Genomic DNA, 19,239 nt, shown 5'->3' with positions numbered 1-19,239 from the left:
CTTAGAAATATTAAGTTTCAAGAAGAGAGAGGACATGATGTTGGAGACAGCAGAGAGACAGTCACTAGTGTTCTAGATTAAGGCAGGGGTGATGTTAAGTGCAGAAGTATATAGCTGTGTATCATCACATACCTCCCAACTTTTGGGCAAGAGAAAGAGGGACACAAAGCCCCTCCCCCTTTTTCTAAACCACGCCCACTGTCCCACCCACAGGCATAGTATAATATCTACCTTGATGGTGCCCCCATGGTACAACACCCCTTAATTTGCCCCCCCCCTTCCCGTGGACCAATATAATATCCCCTAATGCAACTCTGCAACATGTAAACCATATAAGACCCCTCTTTAATTTTATTCTGCCTTTACATTTGGTTTTGCACTTTTATTTATCTCCCCAAACTTACACATAATACTATCTGAACTCCTACACCTACCCCTTCTCACATGGTGTAGTCCCAGTTCTCTATCCTCCTCATTTTGTTCCCTTCTGTCCTCCATCCTCCTCCTGTAGCCCCCTTCCCTATATCCTTCTCCTGTTCTCTATCCTCCTCATTCTGTGGCCTCCTGTCCTCCAGCCTCCTCCTGTAGCCTCCTGTCCTCCAGCCTCCTCCTGTAGTCTCCTGGCCTCTATCCTCCTCCTGTAGCCTCCTGTCCTCCAGCCTCCTCCTGTAACTCCTGTCCTCCAGCCTCCTCCTGTAGTCTCCTGGCCTCTATCCTCCTCCTGTAGCCTCCTGTCCTCCAGCCTCCTCCTGTAACTCCTGTCCTCCAGCCTCCTCCTGTAACCTCCTGTCCTCCATCCTCCTCCTGTAGCTCCTGTCCTCCATCCTAATCCTGTAGCCTCCTGTCCTCTACCCTCCTCCTGTAGCCTCCTGTCCTCTATCCTCCTCCTGTAGCCTCCTGTCCTCTATCCTCCTCCTGTAGCCTCCTGTCCTCCATCCTCCTCCTGTAGCCTTCTGTCCTCTATCCTCCTCCTGTAGCTCCTGTCCTCCATCCTCCTCCTGTAACTCCTGTCCTCCATCCTCTTCCTGTAACCTCCTGTCCTCCATCCTCCTCCTGTAGCTCCTGTCCTCCATCCTCCTCCTGTAGCTCCTGTCCTCTACCCTCCTCCTGTAGCCTCCTGTCCTCTATCCTCCTCCTGTAGCCTCCTGTCCTCTATCCTCCTCCTGTAGCCTCCAGCCTCCTGTCCCCCAGCCTCCTCTAGCATCATCCTGTCCTCCAGCCTCCTGTCCCCCAGCCTCCTCTAGCATCATCCTGTCCTCCAGCATCATCCTGTCCTCCAGCCTCCTGTCCCCCAGCCTCCTCTAGCATCATCCTGTCCTCCAGCCTCCTCCAGCATCATCCTGTCCTCCAGCCTCCTGTCCCCCAGCCTCCTCTAGCATCATCCTGTCCTCCAGCCTCCTGTCCCCCAGCCTCCTCTAGCATCATTCTGTCCTCCAGCCTCCTCCTCCTGTACCCCAGCCTCCTTCAGCATCATCCTGTCCTCCAGCCTCCTCCTCCTGTACCCCAGCCTCCTCTAGCATCATCCTGTCCTCCAGCCTCCTGTCCCCCAGCCTCCTCTAGCATCATCCTGTCCTCCAGCCTCCTCCTCCTGTACCCCAGCCTCCTTCAGCATCATCCTGTCCTCCAGCCTCCTCCTCCTGTACCCCAGCCTCCTCTAGCACCATCCTGTCCTCCAGCCTCCTGTCCCCCAGCCTCCTCCAGCATCATCCTGTCCCCCAGCCTTCTCCTCCTGTCCCCCAGCCTGTTCCAGCATCATCGTGTCCCCCCAGCCTCCTTTCCCCCAGCCTCCTCCTCCTGTCCCCCAGCCTCTTCCAGCATCATCCTGTCCCCCAGCCTCCTCCTCCTGTCCCCCAGCCTCTTCCAGCATCATCGTGTCCCCCCAGCCTCCTTTCCCCCAGCCTTCTCCTCCTGTCCCCCAGCCTCCTCCAGCATCATCCTGTCCCCCAGCCTCCTCCTCCTGTACCACAGCATCCATCATCCTGTCCTCCAGCCCCCTGTCCCCCAGCCTTCTCCTCCTGTCCCCCAGCCTCCTCCAGCATCATCGTGTCCCCCCAGCCTCCTTTCCCCCAGCCTTCTCCTCCTGTACCCCAGCCTCCTCCAGTTTCCTTCTCCTGTCCCCAAGGATACCAAAATTATAGGTTTTATAATGATTTTATACTTTTACAAAAATTAAAACCTCCTCTTCATATTGCCATCTTCTGATGCTAAGTTGTTCTTTTTAGTGGTCTTGTTTTAGAGTGCAGAACATTTTTTTTATCACTTTTTAGAGCATTTTTTTAAAAGGTATTAATTAAAAATCTTTTTTTGGAAAGTTTTTTGCGTTTTTTTCTCCGGCGTTTACCGTGCAGGTCCAGTAACGATTCTTTTTCACAGATTGTTACATACCAAAATACCGTATATTCCGGCGTATAAGACGACTTTTGAAGACAGAAAAATCTTCTGTCTTGTCTGGGGTCGTCTTATACGCCGGTAATCCCGACCGCCCTCCGTGTATTCACGGGCTGAGCCCTCACCATAGCCGGTAAGTCTTTGCTGCATATTGCAGCGAAAACACCGGTTTTCACAGCGATGGCTGCCGGCAGCCTCAAAAATCTGCCGGCAGCCTCAAAAAGACATCGGGGCGCATACTCACCCTCCGGTGGCCCCGATGTCTGCGTGGCTCGTCTTCAGTCTTCCGCGCCGTCTTCTTTCTTCTGCCAGGCGCCGCCATGTTTTTCCCCGGGGCAGCGCCTAGTATGACGTCAGCAGCGGCGCATCATACTAGGCGCCTGCCGGGGAAGATCTATGGCGGCGCCCGGCAGAAGAAAGAAGACGGCGCAGAAGACTGAAGATGAGCCGCACGGACATCAGGGGAGCAGCGCTGCACATCGGGGCCACCGGAGGGTGAGTATATAAGTTTTTTTTTTAATGCTGGGCTGTGCTGTATACTACTGCGGGCTGTGCTGTATACTACTGGGGGCTGTGCTGTATACTACTGGGGGCTGTGCTGTATACTACTGGGGGCAGTGCTGTATACTACTGGGGGCTGTGCTGTATACTACTGGGGGCTGTGCTGTATACTACTGGGGGCAGTGCTGTATACTACTGGGGACTGTGCTGTATACTACTGGGGGCTGTGCTGTATACTACTGGGGGCTGTGCTGTATACTACTGGGGGCAAGCTGTATACTACTGGGGGCAGTGCTGTATACTACTGGGGGCAGTGCTGTATACTACTGGGGGCTGTGCTGTATACTACTGGGGGCTGTGCTGTATACTACTGGGGGCAGTGCTGTATACTACTGGGGGCTGTATACTACTGGGGGCTGTGCTGTATACTACTGGGGGCAGTGCTGTATACTACTGGGGGCTGTGCTGTATACTACTGGGGGCTGTGCTGTATACTACTGGGGGCAGTGCTGTATACTACTGGGGGCAGTGCTGTATACTACTGGGGGCAAGCTGTATACTACTGGGGGCTGTGCTGTATACTACTGGGGGCAGTGCTGTATACTACTGGGGGCTGTGCTGTATACTACTGGGGGCTGTGCTGTATACTACTGGGGGCAGTGCTGTATACTACTGGGGGCAGTGCTGTATACTACTGGGGGCTGTGCTGTATACTACTGGGGGCTGTGCTGTATACTACTGGGGGCAAGCTGTATACTACTGGGGGCAGTGCTGTATACTACTGGGGGCAGTGCTGTATACTACTGGGGGCAGTGCTGTATACTACTGGGGGCTGTGCTGTATACTACTGGGGGCTGTGCTGTATACTACTGGGGGCAGTGCTGTATACTACTGGGGGCAGTGCTGTATACTACTGGGGGCTGTGCTGTATACTACTGGGGGCTGTGCTGTATACTACTGGGGGCTGTGCTGTATACTACTGGGGGCAGTGCTGTATACTACTGGGGGCAGTGCTGTATACTACTGGGGGCTGTATACTACTGGGGGCAGTGCTGTATACTACTGGGGGCTGTGCTGTATACTACTGGGGGCTGTGCTGTATACTACTGGGGGCAGTGCTGTATACTACTGGGGGCAGTGCTGTATACTACTGGGGGCAAGCTGTATACTACTGGGGGCTGTGCTGTATACTACTGGGGGCAGTGCTGTATACTACTGGGGGCTGTGCTGTATACTACTGGGGACTGTGCTGTATACTACTGGGGGCTGTGCTGTATACTACTGGGGGCTGTGCTGTATACTACTGGGGGCAGTGCTGTATACTACTGGGGGCAGTGCTGTATACTACTGGGGGCAAGCTGTATACTACTGGGGGCTGTGCTGTATACTACTGGGGGCTGTACTGTATACTACTGGGGGCTGTACTGTATACTACTGGGGGCTGTGCTGTATACTACTGGGGGCTGTGCTGTATACTACTGGGGGCAGTGCTGTATACTACTGGGGGCTGTGCTGTATACTACTGGGGGCTGTGCTGTATACTACTGGGGGCTGTGCTGTATACTACTGGGGGCAGTGCTGTATACTACTGGGGGCAGTGCTGTATACTACTGGGGGCTGTGCTGTATACTACTGGGGGCTGTGCTGTATACTACTGGGGGCAAGCTGTATACTACTGGGGGCAGTGCTGTATACTACTGGGGGCAGTGCTGTATACTACTGGGGGCAGTGCTGTATACTACTGGGGGCTGTGCTGTATACTACTGGGGGCTGTGCTGTATACTACTGGGGGCAGTGCTGTATACTACTGGGGGCAGTGCTGTATACTACTGGGGGCTGTATACTACTGGGGGCTGTGCTGTATACTACTGGGGGCAAGCTGCATACTACTGGGGGCAGTGCTGTATACTACTGGGGGCTGTGCTGTATACTACTGGGGGCTGTGCTGTATACTACTGGGGGCAGTGCTGTATACTACTGGGGGCAGTGCTGTATACTACTGGGGGCAAGCTGTATACTACTGGGGGCAAGCTGTATACTACTGGGGGCAGTGCTGTATACTACTGGGGGCTGTGCTGTATACTACTGGGGGCTGTGCTGTATACTACTGGGGGCAGTGCTGTATACTACTGGGGGCAAGCTGTATACTACTGGGGGCTGTGCTGTATACTACTGGGGGCTGTACTGTATACTACTGGGGGCAGTGCTGTATACTACTGGGGGCAGTGCTGTATACTACTGGGGGCAGTGCTGTATACTACTGGGGGCTGTGCTGTATACTACTGGGGGCTGTGCTGTATACTACTGGGGGCAGTGCTGTATACTACTGGGGGCTGTGCTGTATACTACTGGGGGCTGTGCTGTAATGGTAATGTTGTTGTTGTATGCCTTATGTTTATGAGCGACAGTTTTCCTGCTATATACCTGCATGTCATAAGAATTTACATTAAAAAAAGGACCATGTTAAATTCAAATCAGTTTTTTTTTAAATTTTTACCGGTGTTTTGTATGCGTTGGAAAAGGGGTAAGTCTTATACGGCGAATATATCTTAAACTCTATATTTTAAACAGGAAAGTAGGGGGTCGTCTTATACGCCGGAATATACGGTATATGTATGTGTATGTGTGTGGGGGTTGTGTTTTTGTGTGTTTTATACTTTATTAAGTGTTTTTATGGGAAAGTGACATTTTAGGGGCTTATAATTTCATGTATTTATTTTTTATTCAAGTCCAATACACTGCTCTACAATACTTCTTCATTGTAGAGCAGTGTAAACTGTCTTCCAGGGAGATTGTGCAGCCCCAGGGCACTTGGCAGTCCTCGGGGCTGCCCAGAAGAGGAACAGCCTTACACGCCGTGATGATGCATGACCGCGGCGTGTAAGGGGCGTGTAAGGGGTATTACAGCGCGGTGTCAGCTGTGATAGACAGCTGCCAGCCGCAGCTTCTGGTGCCGGCTCTGTTCGTGAGCCGGTGCCAGAAGCGGGACGCTATACTACGTCCCGGTGCGCTAAGTATCTAGCCACAGGGACGTGGTATAACGTCCAGGTGTGCCTAGGGGTTAATAGCTCACTGATGGCTATATCCCCCTTGGTGTGGAGAAGGGAAAAATAATCGCAATGTCTGGCGGTTCACAAGACATTGCGATTATTTCAGGGCTTGTATGTCACAAAGCTGCCATACAAGCCCTGATAGATGTGTCCTGTCACCCAGCACACACAGCTACAGGTCAGTGTGGGGGTCAGGCTGTGTCCTACCTCATCCCTGCTGTGCAGATTCTCCTAATGGACGTCTGTAGCCTCTGGAGGGGGGCACATCACACAGGCTGCCCCCTCCACCTCCACAGCTTCAGGAGCAGAGGGTCTCCGCGTCACACAGCAGCAGGCCCTCCTGAAGATTCCTCCTCAGAGATCGCGGCAGCACACAGGGGGGGAGGAGGAGGAGGGGCCGTGCTGTGCCATGTTCTGTGCTGGGAGCTCACGATCTCCAGGTGACACTTCCCCCCCCCCTGTTGATTCCTCCTTAGACATCCCGCGGCAGCTCACACAGGGGGAGGGGGGCGGCCCGGGGGAGGAGAAGGAGGGGCCGTGCACTGCTGTGAGCTCTGCCTTCACAGCCTCCGCGCTGCCTCCTCTGTCTCTGCAGCCGGTGTGTCCCGGGACCAGGAGACGGGACAAAGTCTCTTGGCCCGGGACAATGCAGAGGAAAGCGTGATAACCTCTTAACCTCCCGGGGCGGCGGGACACAGCTGAAAAACCGTGAAAGTCCCGCCGAAACCGGGACGGTTGGGAGGTATGATCATCAGCATAGAGATGATACTATAAACCAAATCTGCCTATGGTTTTTCCGATGGGGGCAGTATATAGGCAAAAGAGAAGAGGACGTACGAATGAGCCCTGAGGAACCTCGGCACTGAGAAGAAGGTGAAAAGAGAAAGATCCAGAAAAGTAGACACTTAAAGTGCGGTCAGAGAGATAGGAAGAAAACCACGACAGTGCAGTGTCCTTTAGGCCAATGGACAGCGGGTTAGTCAAGAATCGACCAGCTGTTCCAAGAGTTTGGAGATGAAAGGGAGATTAGAAACTGGTCTGTAGTTAGTAGCACTGGATGGGTCCAGGGAAGGTTTCTTTAGTAATGGGGTAACATGCTTAAAAGAAGAGGGGACGACACCAGAAGAGAGAGAGAGGTTGAAGATTTTCGTGAGGTGAGAAATGACTGCTGGGGAGAGGGACTGTAGGAGATGTGAGGGGATTGGGTCACTGATGCAGGTAGTAAGTCAAGCAGAGCAAAAGGAGCCCAGACACTTCTTCCTCTGTGACTGGCTCAAAGGGAGAGAGCAAACAAGGCAAGGTACCAGAGGGAAGGCGATTAGTGTGGTGATTAGATTTAGAAATTATTTCATGACGAATGCAATCAATTTTATCTTTAAATTTGGTGGCCAGATGCCCAGCCCCAAGGTCTATGACAGGTGGCTTCACCTTTGGAGTTAGTAAGGAGTTAAGAGCATCGAAGAGGCTTTTGGGATTGTTAGAGAGAGAGGAAATTAGATTAGTAAAATATAAGTGTTTAGCAAGGTGAGGGGCAGAGTTATATGTTTTTAGCATAAAGTATAGAAAGTATAGAAAGTCTGCAGATGTTATGCAATTTTTTCCAAAGACGTTCGGCAATCCTGGAGCACTGCCAAAGGAAACAAGTTTTTTTGTCCCAAGGTTGCTTGCGTCTGTGTTGAAAATTTCGGATAGTGAGTGGTGCCATCTCATTTAGCGCATTTCTGACAGTGTGATTATAGTGGTTAGTAGCCAGGTTTGGACAGGTGAATATAGGAGATGGGGGATAGTGCAGACTGTAAATTTTCTGTGAGTTGGTGAGTATCTATTGCACGTGGGTTCCGGTATGAATGATGGGTGGAAGGTTGGGATCTGAAGGTGGAAAGGAACAAATTGGTAAAATTAGATATTAAAGAAAGTCTGGAGAAGACCAAGTCTACCATGTTTCCCTCATTTTGAGCGGAGATGAGATGGGTGGGAAACCAGGAGTGTTTATAGGGATGTTAAAGTTTCCCATGATGATGGTTGGAATGTCACAGTTTAGAAAGTGAAGGAGCCAAGAGGCAAAGTGGTCGAGAAACTGCTAGGGTGAGCACGGAGAATGTTATATTACAGCCACATAAAGAGAGACTGGGTGGTAAAGTCTGAGGGTGTGGACCTCAAAAGATGGGAAAGTAAGAGAGGGGACAGGAGGAATGACCTAGAAGGTGCAACTTGGAGAGAGTAGTATGCCTACCCCTCCTTCCTGCCTATTCTGACATCTGGATAAGCGGTGTTTCTGTTTGAAGTGTTAAAATAAGCAGAAGGTCGGCCTGGGTTAGGAGAGATGTCCCCTGAAGCAATCAAGAGTAGAAAGAGGAAAGTAGAAAGATGCTTCAGAGATTTATAAGAAGTTATTTCTTGCTTAACAACAGAAAACTGTCATAGGTTAGTATAGTTACATAAAATATAGAGGGTGTGAGTGGTGTACAAAGGTGAGTGGAGAAGTGAGACAGAATATTATACTGCAATGTATAAGTGCAGCAGCATACTTGTCAGAATATTATACTAAGCAAACAACCAAAGAATGCAAGCATCTAAGGAGGCAAGCATCCTATACTACCACAAAATTTTTACACTCAGAGAAGACAAGGAACCAGGCCCTCATGTAGCTTGTAAAACAATTAATCAATGAGACTTAACATATGTGTATCAAGCTCTAAACAGAGAAAAACAAACTCATTGAGGGACATAGATGAACACTAAATCAGTTGGGACAGAAAAGGGTCAAATGTTAGAGAAAGAAACAGACACATGCAATACAAAGCTAATTAACAGATATACACCATTGCAGAAAGTGAGACTGGATTCAAAGACACAGTACATGGGTGAACAATGTATTCAGCAATCAGAGGTATTTACCTGTAGAAGAGAAGAAGAGAGTTTGGTGTTATATCCATTCAATGTATAACTGCAGCAGCATACTTGTAAGAATATTATACCTAGCAGAATATTATGCTAAACAAACAATCAAAGAATGCAAGCATCTAAGAATCTCAGGGTGCTGTCACATGTTGCAGTTCAAACTGCATCATAATCAGTTTTGAGGTGGTTTTAGGTGCAGTTTTGTCAATTTCACAGGTGAAATACATAAACTGAATGGGTGAATTTAATTTTGAAGAGGAAACTTGCTAAACAAATGTCATTCACCTGTTCAGGTAATGTCTTTCACTTGTTTAAATACAAAACTGCACCTGATGTTGCAGTCACATGCTGCAGTTAGAACTCCATCCCAATCAGTTTTGAAGGAGGTTTTAGGTGCAGTTTTGTTAATTTATCAGGTGAAAGACATAAACTGCAAGGGTATATTTGATTTTAAAGGGTGAAACCTGTTCCACAAATGTCTTTCACCTGTTAAATTTACACCTAAAACCACCTCAAAGCTGATTGCAATGCAGTTTCAATTGCAAAATGTGACCGCACCCTAAGCATCTAATTTGGTCGTAAAAAAAAACCCTGTCAGGGCAATTTTGAACACAAAATGGTCCATATCTCCCAACTTTTGGGCTAGAGAAAGAGGGACAACACCCCCTCCCTCTTTTTTCTAAACCACTCCCATTGCCACACCCCTAAACATAGTATAATATCAACTTTAATGGCCCCCAGTATAATGCCCCCTTCCTGCAGCCAACCCTCCTATGGACCCATGTAATACCCCCTAATGCAACTCTATATAATGCCCCCTCTTTAATTTTATCCTCCCTTTACATTTCATCCCACACGTTTATTTATCTCCCCATTCTTATAATACACAAGCTCTCTGAACTCCTACCACACCTTTCCTCTGTGTCCTCAACTGTGGCCCCTCAATTCAACAATGCAATCCCTCTCTTCCTCCTCTTCCCATTGTGGCACCTGTCCTCCATCTTCCTAATATTTTGGCCCCCTGTACTCCACCCCCCCCCTCCTAGTATTGTGGCCACCTGTCCTCTATGCCCCTCATATTGTGACCTCATGTCCTTCATCCTCCTCTTATTGTGCCCCCCTGTCCTCCACCCCCTCATATTGTGGCCTCTTTTTCTCCATGACCCTCATATTGTGGAGTCGTGTCATCTTTCCTACTCATATTGTGGCCTCTGTCCTCTATCCTTCTCATACTGTGGCTTCTTGTCCTCCATTTCCCTCATAATGTGGCTTCCTCTTCTGCTGGGGTTCTGAAGATGACTTGGAGGAGGGGTCATCCAAGGGAAGTTGCGACCTACTCACATGTCTGCTTGAGAGATGATATCGACATGTAAAGAGGTAGCAGGAAGCTGACCGCCTCCACCTGGTCTCGATGCCTTGGCTGTATCAGGAGGACAAAGTCATAAATGATTTGGGCTTAAAGCTGATGGGCACCATTGCAAAGTCTATGCGAGGCCTCTGACTATAATGTATGGTTTATATTTCTAGTCTTCTCATATGGGAAAGTGACACCTTGTTGGCCCCCTAAGCTTCTCCCTCAAATTACGCACCTGATTGCCACTATACAAAGCATTGGTGCAGCCTCATCTGGATTATGCCGTTCAGTTCTGTGCATCAGTCCATAAAAGAATGTACTGGAGCTGGAAAGGAGACAACGAAGAGCCATAAAAATGGTAAGGAGTACGGAGGGTCTCAGTTATTAAAAGAATTCGATTTATTTAGTCTTGAGAAGTGATGACTAAGAGGGAACATGATTAATTAATTTAAAAATGGCCTGTAGAAAAATAACCTTAAAAAATAAACTGCCTAACCAGCCAAGGCGTGTTTACTGTAAGAACTGTAGAGAATCTTTGGAATAGCCGGCCTCAGGTGCTGGTCACAGTAGGGACAGCAGAGAGCTTCTAAGAAGGTTCTGGATGCCTTCTTACAGCAAAAAAAACATTTATACTTATATAAAACTATAGAATTGTCTTTCCATACTGTATATCCCTTTGTCTCAGTCATGTTCTTCAAGTGAATGTGTTCCCAAGATACCGAATAAAAATACCCCCCTTTATTGGATTCATCTTGTGCATTTGACGTATCTGTGTGCGCCGACCTAAGACAAGTACCCTTCCTATTCCACCGACTATGTAATCTGTAGGCACTATATAAATAAATAATAATAATTAATATTATTATTAAATACACTATTTTGGCACATGTTGGGTTAATGGAGTATTATATATACTTGTGGTTGTTCTCAGCATATGCACCTATACCTGCAGCATAATGTGAACAGAGCCTAAACTCTCATAAATAAAATAATACTGATAAAACTCTCATAATAAAAAAATCAAACTTCTGGTAGCAGAGAGCATGGGGCACCAACTATATTATAGGCATAAAACTATTCCCTGTTATGTAATGAAATGCATTGATACACAAGATCTATCTAGGAAGACTAGAATATAAAAATGTCAGCTCAGATTTGTCTGCTTGTCTTACGTTCAATATAAATGTCTGGCTCGCCTCCATCAATAAGTGAGTAGAAATGTTTGTACTTATCAATGCCAGTGTTGATTCAGGACACCAATATGAGATGAGTTCAGCTTGTGATGCCTCTAGGCCATGGTTGTGTATTAAAATCTTTCTTAATATAAGCTCCCAAAGTGAACCGCTGCTGCAGATAGCTATAAACCATGTTCTCCTAATATGGGTACGGTATAAAAAATGTGATGGAAACCAAAAAAGTCAAAGTATTTTGACTTTGTTCCGTGTTTCTGCCTGTAACACAGAGGAAACAAACTGGTAACCTGCATCTTATCATAACTAATAAAATATTGGTCTGCTGAGTTAAAGGGATTTACCTGGGTAGAAGTTAAAGGGGTATTCTCAACCTGGGCATACACATTCTGTTTCATTAATCTTCATATATAAACATTTCTTCAATTAGATGTTTTGAAGAAAATGTACCTGGGTGAAGATAATTTCTCATAAATGTCCCTTAGAAACAAAACTGTGTCCTTGGATACGCCCACCTCTGCTGGAGTGATTGCACAAGGAAACAAAAAGTTTCTGAATATTAAATGTCCGAGGAGTTACTGCAGGTCCCACAGCCGTCCTGTGGTAATGATTGCTGAATCCAGGTGGTCAGGCAGGGCCCAATAGCGCATGTCTGGCCACTGCTGACTAAATGTGAGGTGGTCGTATCCGAGGAAGCTATCTCGTTTCTAAGGGACAACATGGCTACATTTATGAGAAATTATCTTCACACAGGAACATTTTTTTTAATAACACCCAATTGAAGAAATGTTTACATATGGAAAATGAATTTAATTAAATGTAAATGCCCAGATGGGAACACCCCTTTAAACACCCAGCACCCACACAGATCACATGATCTCTGTAGCTGAAGAACAGTAAAGGATAGGAAGTAGACAACTCCAATCTCTGTGAAATGACTAAACCCACTCACTGCATCTTAGTTCCCATTCAAATGAATAGAAAATGATCTGGAGTGAGATGGTCTTACACAGGGGCATGACTAGGAGATGCAGGGCCCCATAGCAGACATCTGAATGGGGCCCCTTCCTGCTTAAAAATATACATATTACACTCATATATATACACACACATTTCTATGCCTATATACATAAACATACACACATTTTTTACACTTCTCACTCATACATACACATTTATACACTCTTACACACATATGCACACATATAGAGCATATACACATCACATATACAGACATACAGTACAAAATACAGGTGTACAGCATATATACACACATACAGCATATACACAAACAACATATACACATCCAAAAAAACAACATATACACATCACAGATACACACACATACGGCATATACACATCACATACACTCACCGGCCACTTTATTAGGTACACCTGTCCAACTGCTCGTTAACACTTAATTTCTAATCAGCCAATCGCATGGCGGCAACTCAGTGCATTTAGGCATGTAGACATGGTCAAGACAATCTTCTGCAGTTCAAACCGAGAATCAGTATGGGGAAGAAAGGTGATTTGAGTGCCTTTGAACGTGGCATGGTTGTTGGTGCCAGAAGGGCTGGTCTGAGTATTTCAGAAACTGCTGATCTACTGGGATTTTCATGCACAACCATCTCTAGGGTTTACAGAGAATGGTCCGAAAAAGAAAAAACATCCAGAGAGCGGCAGTTCTGTGGGTGGAAATGCCTTGTTGATGCCAGAGGTCAGAGGAGAATGGGCAGACTGGTTCGAGCTGATAGAAAGGGAACAGTGACTCAAACCCATTACAACCAAGGTAGGCAGAAAAGCATCTCTGAACGCACAGTACGTCGAACTTTGAGGCAGATGGGCTACAGCAGCAGAAGACCACACCGGGTGCCACTCCTTTCAGCTAAGAACAGGAAACTGAGGCTACAATTTGCACAAGCTCATCGAAATTGGACAGTAGAAGATTGGAAAAACGTTGCCTGGTCTGATAAGTCTCGATTTCTGTTGCGACATTCGGATGGTAGGGTCAGAATTTGGCGTCAACAACATGAAAGCATGGATCCATCCTGCCTTGTATCAACGGTTCAGGCTGGTGGTGGTGGTGTCATGGTGTGGGGAATATTTTCTTGGCACTCTTTGGGCCCCTTGGTACCAATTGAGCATCGTTGCAACGCCACAGCCTACCTGAGTATTGTTGCTGACCATGTCCATCCCTTTATGACCACAATGTACCCAACATCTGATGGCTACTTTCAGCAGGATAATGCGCCATGTCATAAAGCTGGAATCATCTCAGACTGGTTTCTTGAACATGACAATGAGTTCACTGTACTCAAATGGCCTCCACAGTCACCAGATCTCAATCCAATAGAGCATCTTTGGGATGTGGTGGAACGGGAGATGCGCATCATGGATGTGCAGCCGACAAATCTGCGGCAACTGTGTGATGCCATCATGTCAATATGGACCAAAATCTCTGAGGAATGCTTCCAGCACCTTGTTGAATCTATGCCACAAAGAATTGAGGCAGTTCTGAAGGCAAAAGGGGGTCCAACCCGTTACTAGCATGGTGTACCTAATAAAGTGGCCGGTGAGTGTATGTTATATACATATTATGCTCTACAATACACATCCTCCATTCATTAGTGTCAGAACCAAGTACCAAGAACCAAGGGATTGGGGGCGGGATTAGAGGCGGCGACTTCCGCATAATACGCAGCAGTCACCCCCGGTCTATGGAGTGAGCGGGGCGGTCCGGGTAAGAGGCAGCGCCTTGGACCGCCCCTCATGAATACGCCACTTTGAGACCGGTCCAGCGTTTGTAATGTACAGCGCAGCAGTGTTAATTAGTGTATCTGAGGTTTCCGATAGCGCATTCATTGTAACACTGCTGCGTTTTTTTTTCAGGGTGACAGGTCCTCTTTAAGTGTGAAGTCCACTTATTAGGACGATCATACTAGTCCTGAAATTGTATGAAGAAGTGTTTGGCCCAATATAAGCTGAATAATGTCCCAGATTTGTCATCCAGCATCAAACAGTGTGATAAATCTGCCACAAATTTAGACTGTATTTGTTTCTTCAATTAATAAATGTTGGTAACTGTGTTTCTTCACCATTTACAAAGTTTCATTTTACTTTTTCACATGGAGTTATCAATCTATTCTCTGCAGCCTAGAACCAAAATATTCTAATTTAATTTCTCTACATTGTAATAGGTTAGAAGAAAGATCTTCAGGGTAATAGCCAGGCTTCCTGTATCTGTAACAAACTGAAACAGAAAGGGAACTGACTCTCAAAGTGTATCACAAAGTTGCATAACTTTTTTCATATATGCAGCAACTATTTACTTACAACTGAAAGTAACTGTTTCCTAACATTTTTGGAAGGAGCTATCCCTATTTGGTACTTAACATTGTGGCTATTCAGCATTTAATAAAAAGAGTTAACAGTAGCTGCATCCTGGCAGATTAATTAACACATCCACTTTTTCTCTTTTTACAATCCCCTCATTCATATTCAATTTCCATCTATTCCACTCTCATTCTTTTCATTGCACTTGTACATCTATCTAATGTTTAAATAACGCACCACACTCCCATCCCAGGGAGAATATCAATGAGCTGAAGAACAAAAGAAAGCGCTGAGTTCATCACTGAGAGCCCTGGAATCTGCAGAGACTAAGAAAGTGAAGACAAGGCAATCAGAAAAAGAAGATTTTTTTGGCCATGGATTTTGTCAAAGTAATACGATAGACTGGGGAAAACCAAGGATGGGCTAAAAGTGTTTTACGATACTCTGTGACATTGCAGCTAGATCATAAATCAACATTTTGTAAAGATTAGAAAAAGATATATTACATCACCTTGACAAGTACTCAGGATTGTTGCCCAAATAATCTCGACTTTTTTACTAGTCTATTGGTACTTTGATAGAAGTAGGAGGTTAACCCTAGAGGCGAGTACTGATGCTATTCAAAGGATAACTGTGGATTAGAGGAGTATAAAATAAGTGTTACACAACTTCCAGCCAAATGTTTTATAGATTGCTTGAACAGAGCACTTATATATAAGACAAACTGATATATAATGTACTGTGAAACAAGATACGTTCCCTCTGCCCTTGGCGTGACCTTAACTTTTCACCCCAGTTTTAGTATATTCTGTTATATTTTGTGATTTACAGTCAGTCAGGGGAGCAGAGCAATTAATATTTAATTAGTTTAGGTTAGTTGAACTTTAGTGGCACCACAATATGCAGCGTGAAGAACCTAGAGCCTGAACCTCTGCCAGATCTAAGTGTTCTGGATGTCACCCAAGCAGAGATGGAGACATCCCCGGGGTCTGCTCAATCTGCGTGCTTGCAGATAGTCAGAGAAAAATGGCTTCATAAGGATCTGCTGTGCAGCACAAGCCAATAGATTTTATAACATATCACTGAATAAGCGTAGATAGCTGTATATGCTGCACAGATGAGTAAACTAGTGGCGTGTAATGCTTTTAGCTTCATGAGTAATGCAGGGCACAAAATAAGTGCATGAAGCTAAATCTCCAGCTGATAGGAAAAATATCATTTCTGTGCCAGCAGTTGATAAAAAAAATGTATCCTTTAAGTATAAAGATAAATGGCATAAATGTGTTTTTAGATCTACAGATAAGTATTGGAAGAATAATGTAACCTGGTCTTAGGAATAAACATTTATCACGGTATATGGATAAATAAATTGAAATAATTTTACTGTCCACATAATTTTAATTGTGTATCATGTATGTATAATGTATTGACAGCTTTTGCTTTTAACAACTACTTTACATTTTGTATATTCCTGCTTGTTCCACCTCAAATTTAAAAAACAACTGTAAAGTATAAACACTTTCGCCTCACTCTAATTGCCTATATGTAGGTATTTAGCTGCTAGCAGAAGCTTTACCTTGTTCCCCCCAGGCTAATCTTCATTTGTCATGCTTCCTGGTAACCATGGGAAACCATATAGGACAGCTAGAGATGAGTGGAGGCTTGTTGGGATGGGCTGTAGGAGAGTGGTTCATGAAAATAGGACCTTGAGTGATCACAAGCATGTCAGGTAAAAAACTTACAAACATGGTGTCCTGATTCATATGAATGCCCTCAGTGCTCTGGCCTCAGTGCCCTTAGCTGATGTTAAAACGAGGAAGTTCCGCTCACCTCACAAGAAGCTGAATATATTTTATAAGAAGGGCTAATAGATACAACCAGTCTATATATAATGCTAGGAAGAAGCCAGCTGCATGTTATAGGTATCGTTGGAATTGTTGACAAAGGCTCTCTCCAGCTGTGCTAAAAGTATTTTTGACAGTAACTTTGTAAAGATTGGGGACTTTTAGTGCTTCAGTAAGTAATCTTAAAGGCTTTTTTATTTACTGAAGAGGTGTTACCGAATGGATTGGGAGGAATAAATGGATGTTATATAGCTGAACTTTCTGTGGCGATTTATACTGTGCCATCATGTGGTTGTATAGAAAGAAATATGTCGGTACAACAGAAAAAAAGGTCCACCTGGGTCAAAGTCACCAGTGGGGTTCTACATGGTCCAGTACTAAGCCACATTCTTTTGTTAGGTTCACTAGTAACCTAGTATAGGGTATAATTATATGATATTTGAAGATGATGCTAAGCTTTGTAAACTAGTCAACACATAGGAGAATTGTAAAATGAAAATGAACATAGATCGATGAAAGGTAATGCACTTTTACCAAGAAAACAAAACTACAAGCATTTAGAAAAGAAAAAAAATTCGGAGGAAAACTGGTGCTAAAGATAAGACTTATAGGTATATTGATAGACAGTAAATTCAACACAAGTCACCAGTGCCAGGGAGCTGTTGACAAGGAATAAAAATCATCCATTGTCTCATCCAATTTCACCATATTTGTAACACAGTATTTTAAAACATATGGCAATAAATTCCCATTACATGCAAAATACAGAGGTTATAACCAGAAAATGTCTTCAATACATTTATAACCCTCTTATAAGTCAAAAACAAATCCCATTTTCCCTGATCTTACAAATTAAAGCATTTTCCTATTTTCTTTATATAGAGTAGCTCTTCTTTATTCAATAATATACCTTAGAAAGCGCCTGTACCTTTAAAATCAGACATCATCCAATCCTCACTCATAATTTCAAGAGCCAATCAGCTTCCGTTATTCAAACTAATCTTAAACCAATAAGCTTCATACTTTTCCTTCTTAAAATAACTCAGCACTTAGCTGAGTACAGGCGGTCCCCTACTTAAGAACACTCGACTTACATACGACCCCTAGTTACAAACGGACCTCTGGATGTTGGTAATTTCCTGTACTTTAGTCCTAGGCTTCAATAATCAGCTATAACAGTTATCAAATGTATATGTAATGAAGCTTTAGTGTTAATCCTGGTTCTTATGACAACTCAACATTTTTAAAATCCAATTGTCACAGAGACCAAAAAAGTTCTGGCTGGTGCTACAATGATAAAATATACAGTTCCGACTTACATACAAATTCAACTTAAGAACAAATCTACAGACCCTATCTTGTATGTAACCTGGGGACTGCCTGTATATAGTAACGTGAATGTCATACTAGACACTTTGGCCCACATTTATTAAAAGTGCAGTTTGCCTCACTATGGTGCAGAGTATGCCAGATTCATGAAGACCAGAGCACGGTCTCTGTGAATCTGGCGCACTTTGTGGACACCTAAAGTGCAGTTTTTTCTGGGGCACTCAGTTTAAAAGGCATGCACATAAATGTGGTGCGCGGTGCATATACGCACCATAACGCCCATTTATGTGCACAGTATTGTGTTATGGCGGTGCATATTGCAACCACAACACAATGGGGGGAGTTTACTAATTCTGGCACAATCACGACTGTCGGCATCGGAGATCAGTCTCCGGAAAGCACAGCCCGATGTTTTAAAGTGGCGCATGGCTGTAAGTTAATAATGTGTAGAAGGTAATAATTATTCATGCGCCATAAAAATGCCGACATCAGTGAGATGTGCATCAAAACCTTACATGGACTGCGCCTTGATTTTTTTCTCTGACCATTTTTTTCCTGGTCTATTGTGCACCAAAAATTGCGCCTAAAAATGCTGACAAAATACACATAAATGTGACAGATAATGGGGCAGATTTATCAAGCTGTCTGAAAGTCAGAATATTTCCAATTGCCCATGGCAACCAATCACAGCTCCCCTTTAAAATATTCATGAGCACTGGTGAAATGAAAGCTGAGCTGTGATTGGTTGCCATGGGCAACTGGAAATATTCTGACTTTCAGACTGCTTGATAAATCTGCCCCAATGTGTAAAAGTTAGGCCACGCCCATTTCGGGGGGGGGGGAAATCGGAGGAGTCATTATAGTCGGAAACATCAAGGCGCAGTCGATGTAAGATTTATTTATACTCTATAAACTCTATAGACTCTATTTAACAAATAAATTATACAATGACCTTATGTAGAAATAATTATGTTACCAATCACGTGAACAACCCATGTATAGGGTGGGGGGGATTTACTAATTGTGCCGCAAGGATGACTGTCGGCATCGGAGGTCAGTCTCCGCAAAGCACAGCCGGATGTTTTAAAGTGGTGCACGGCTGTTAATGATTACTGTGTAGATGGAACTAATAAGTCCTGCGCCAGATAAATGCCGACAGTAATGTGCCCAAATGTTACATGCACTGCGCCAAATTTTTTCCTGGTCTAATGTGCGGCTAAATTTGCGCCTAAAATTGCCAGCAAGATACACATAAATGGGGAAGACTAATGTGGAAACGTTAGGCCATGTCCACTTGTGCCAAAAAAACCTGAAGGTGTCGGGATAGTCGGAAACATCTGTTCTTT

This window comes from Engystomops pustulosus, chromosome 3, assembly GCF_040894005.1.
Source record: "Engystomops pustulosus chromosome 3, aEngPut4.maternal, whole genome shotgun sequence".
Classification (NCBI taxonomy): Eukaryota; Metazoa; Chordata; class Amphibia; order Anura; family Leptodactylidae; genus Engystomops; species Engystomops pustulosus.
This window is presented reverse-complemented; position numbering follows the sequence as displayed.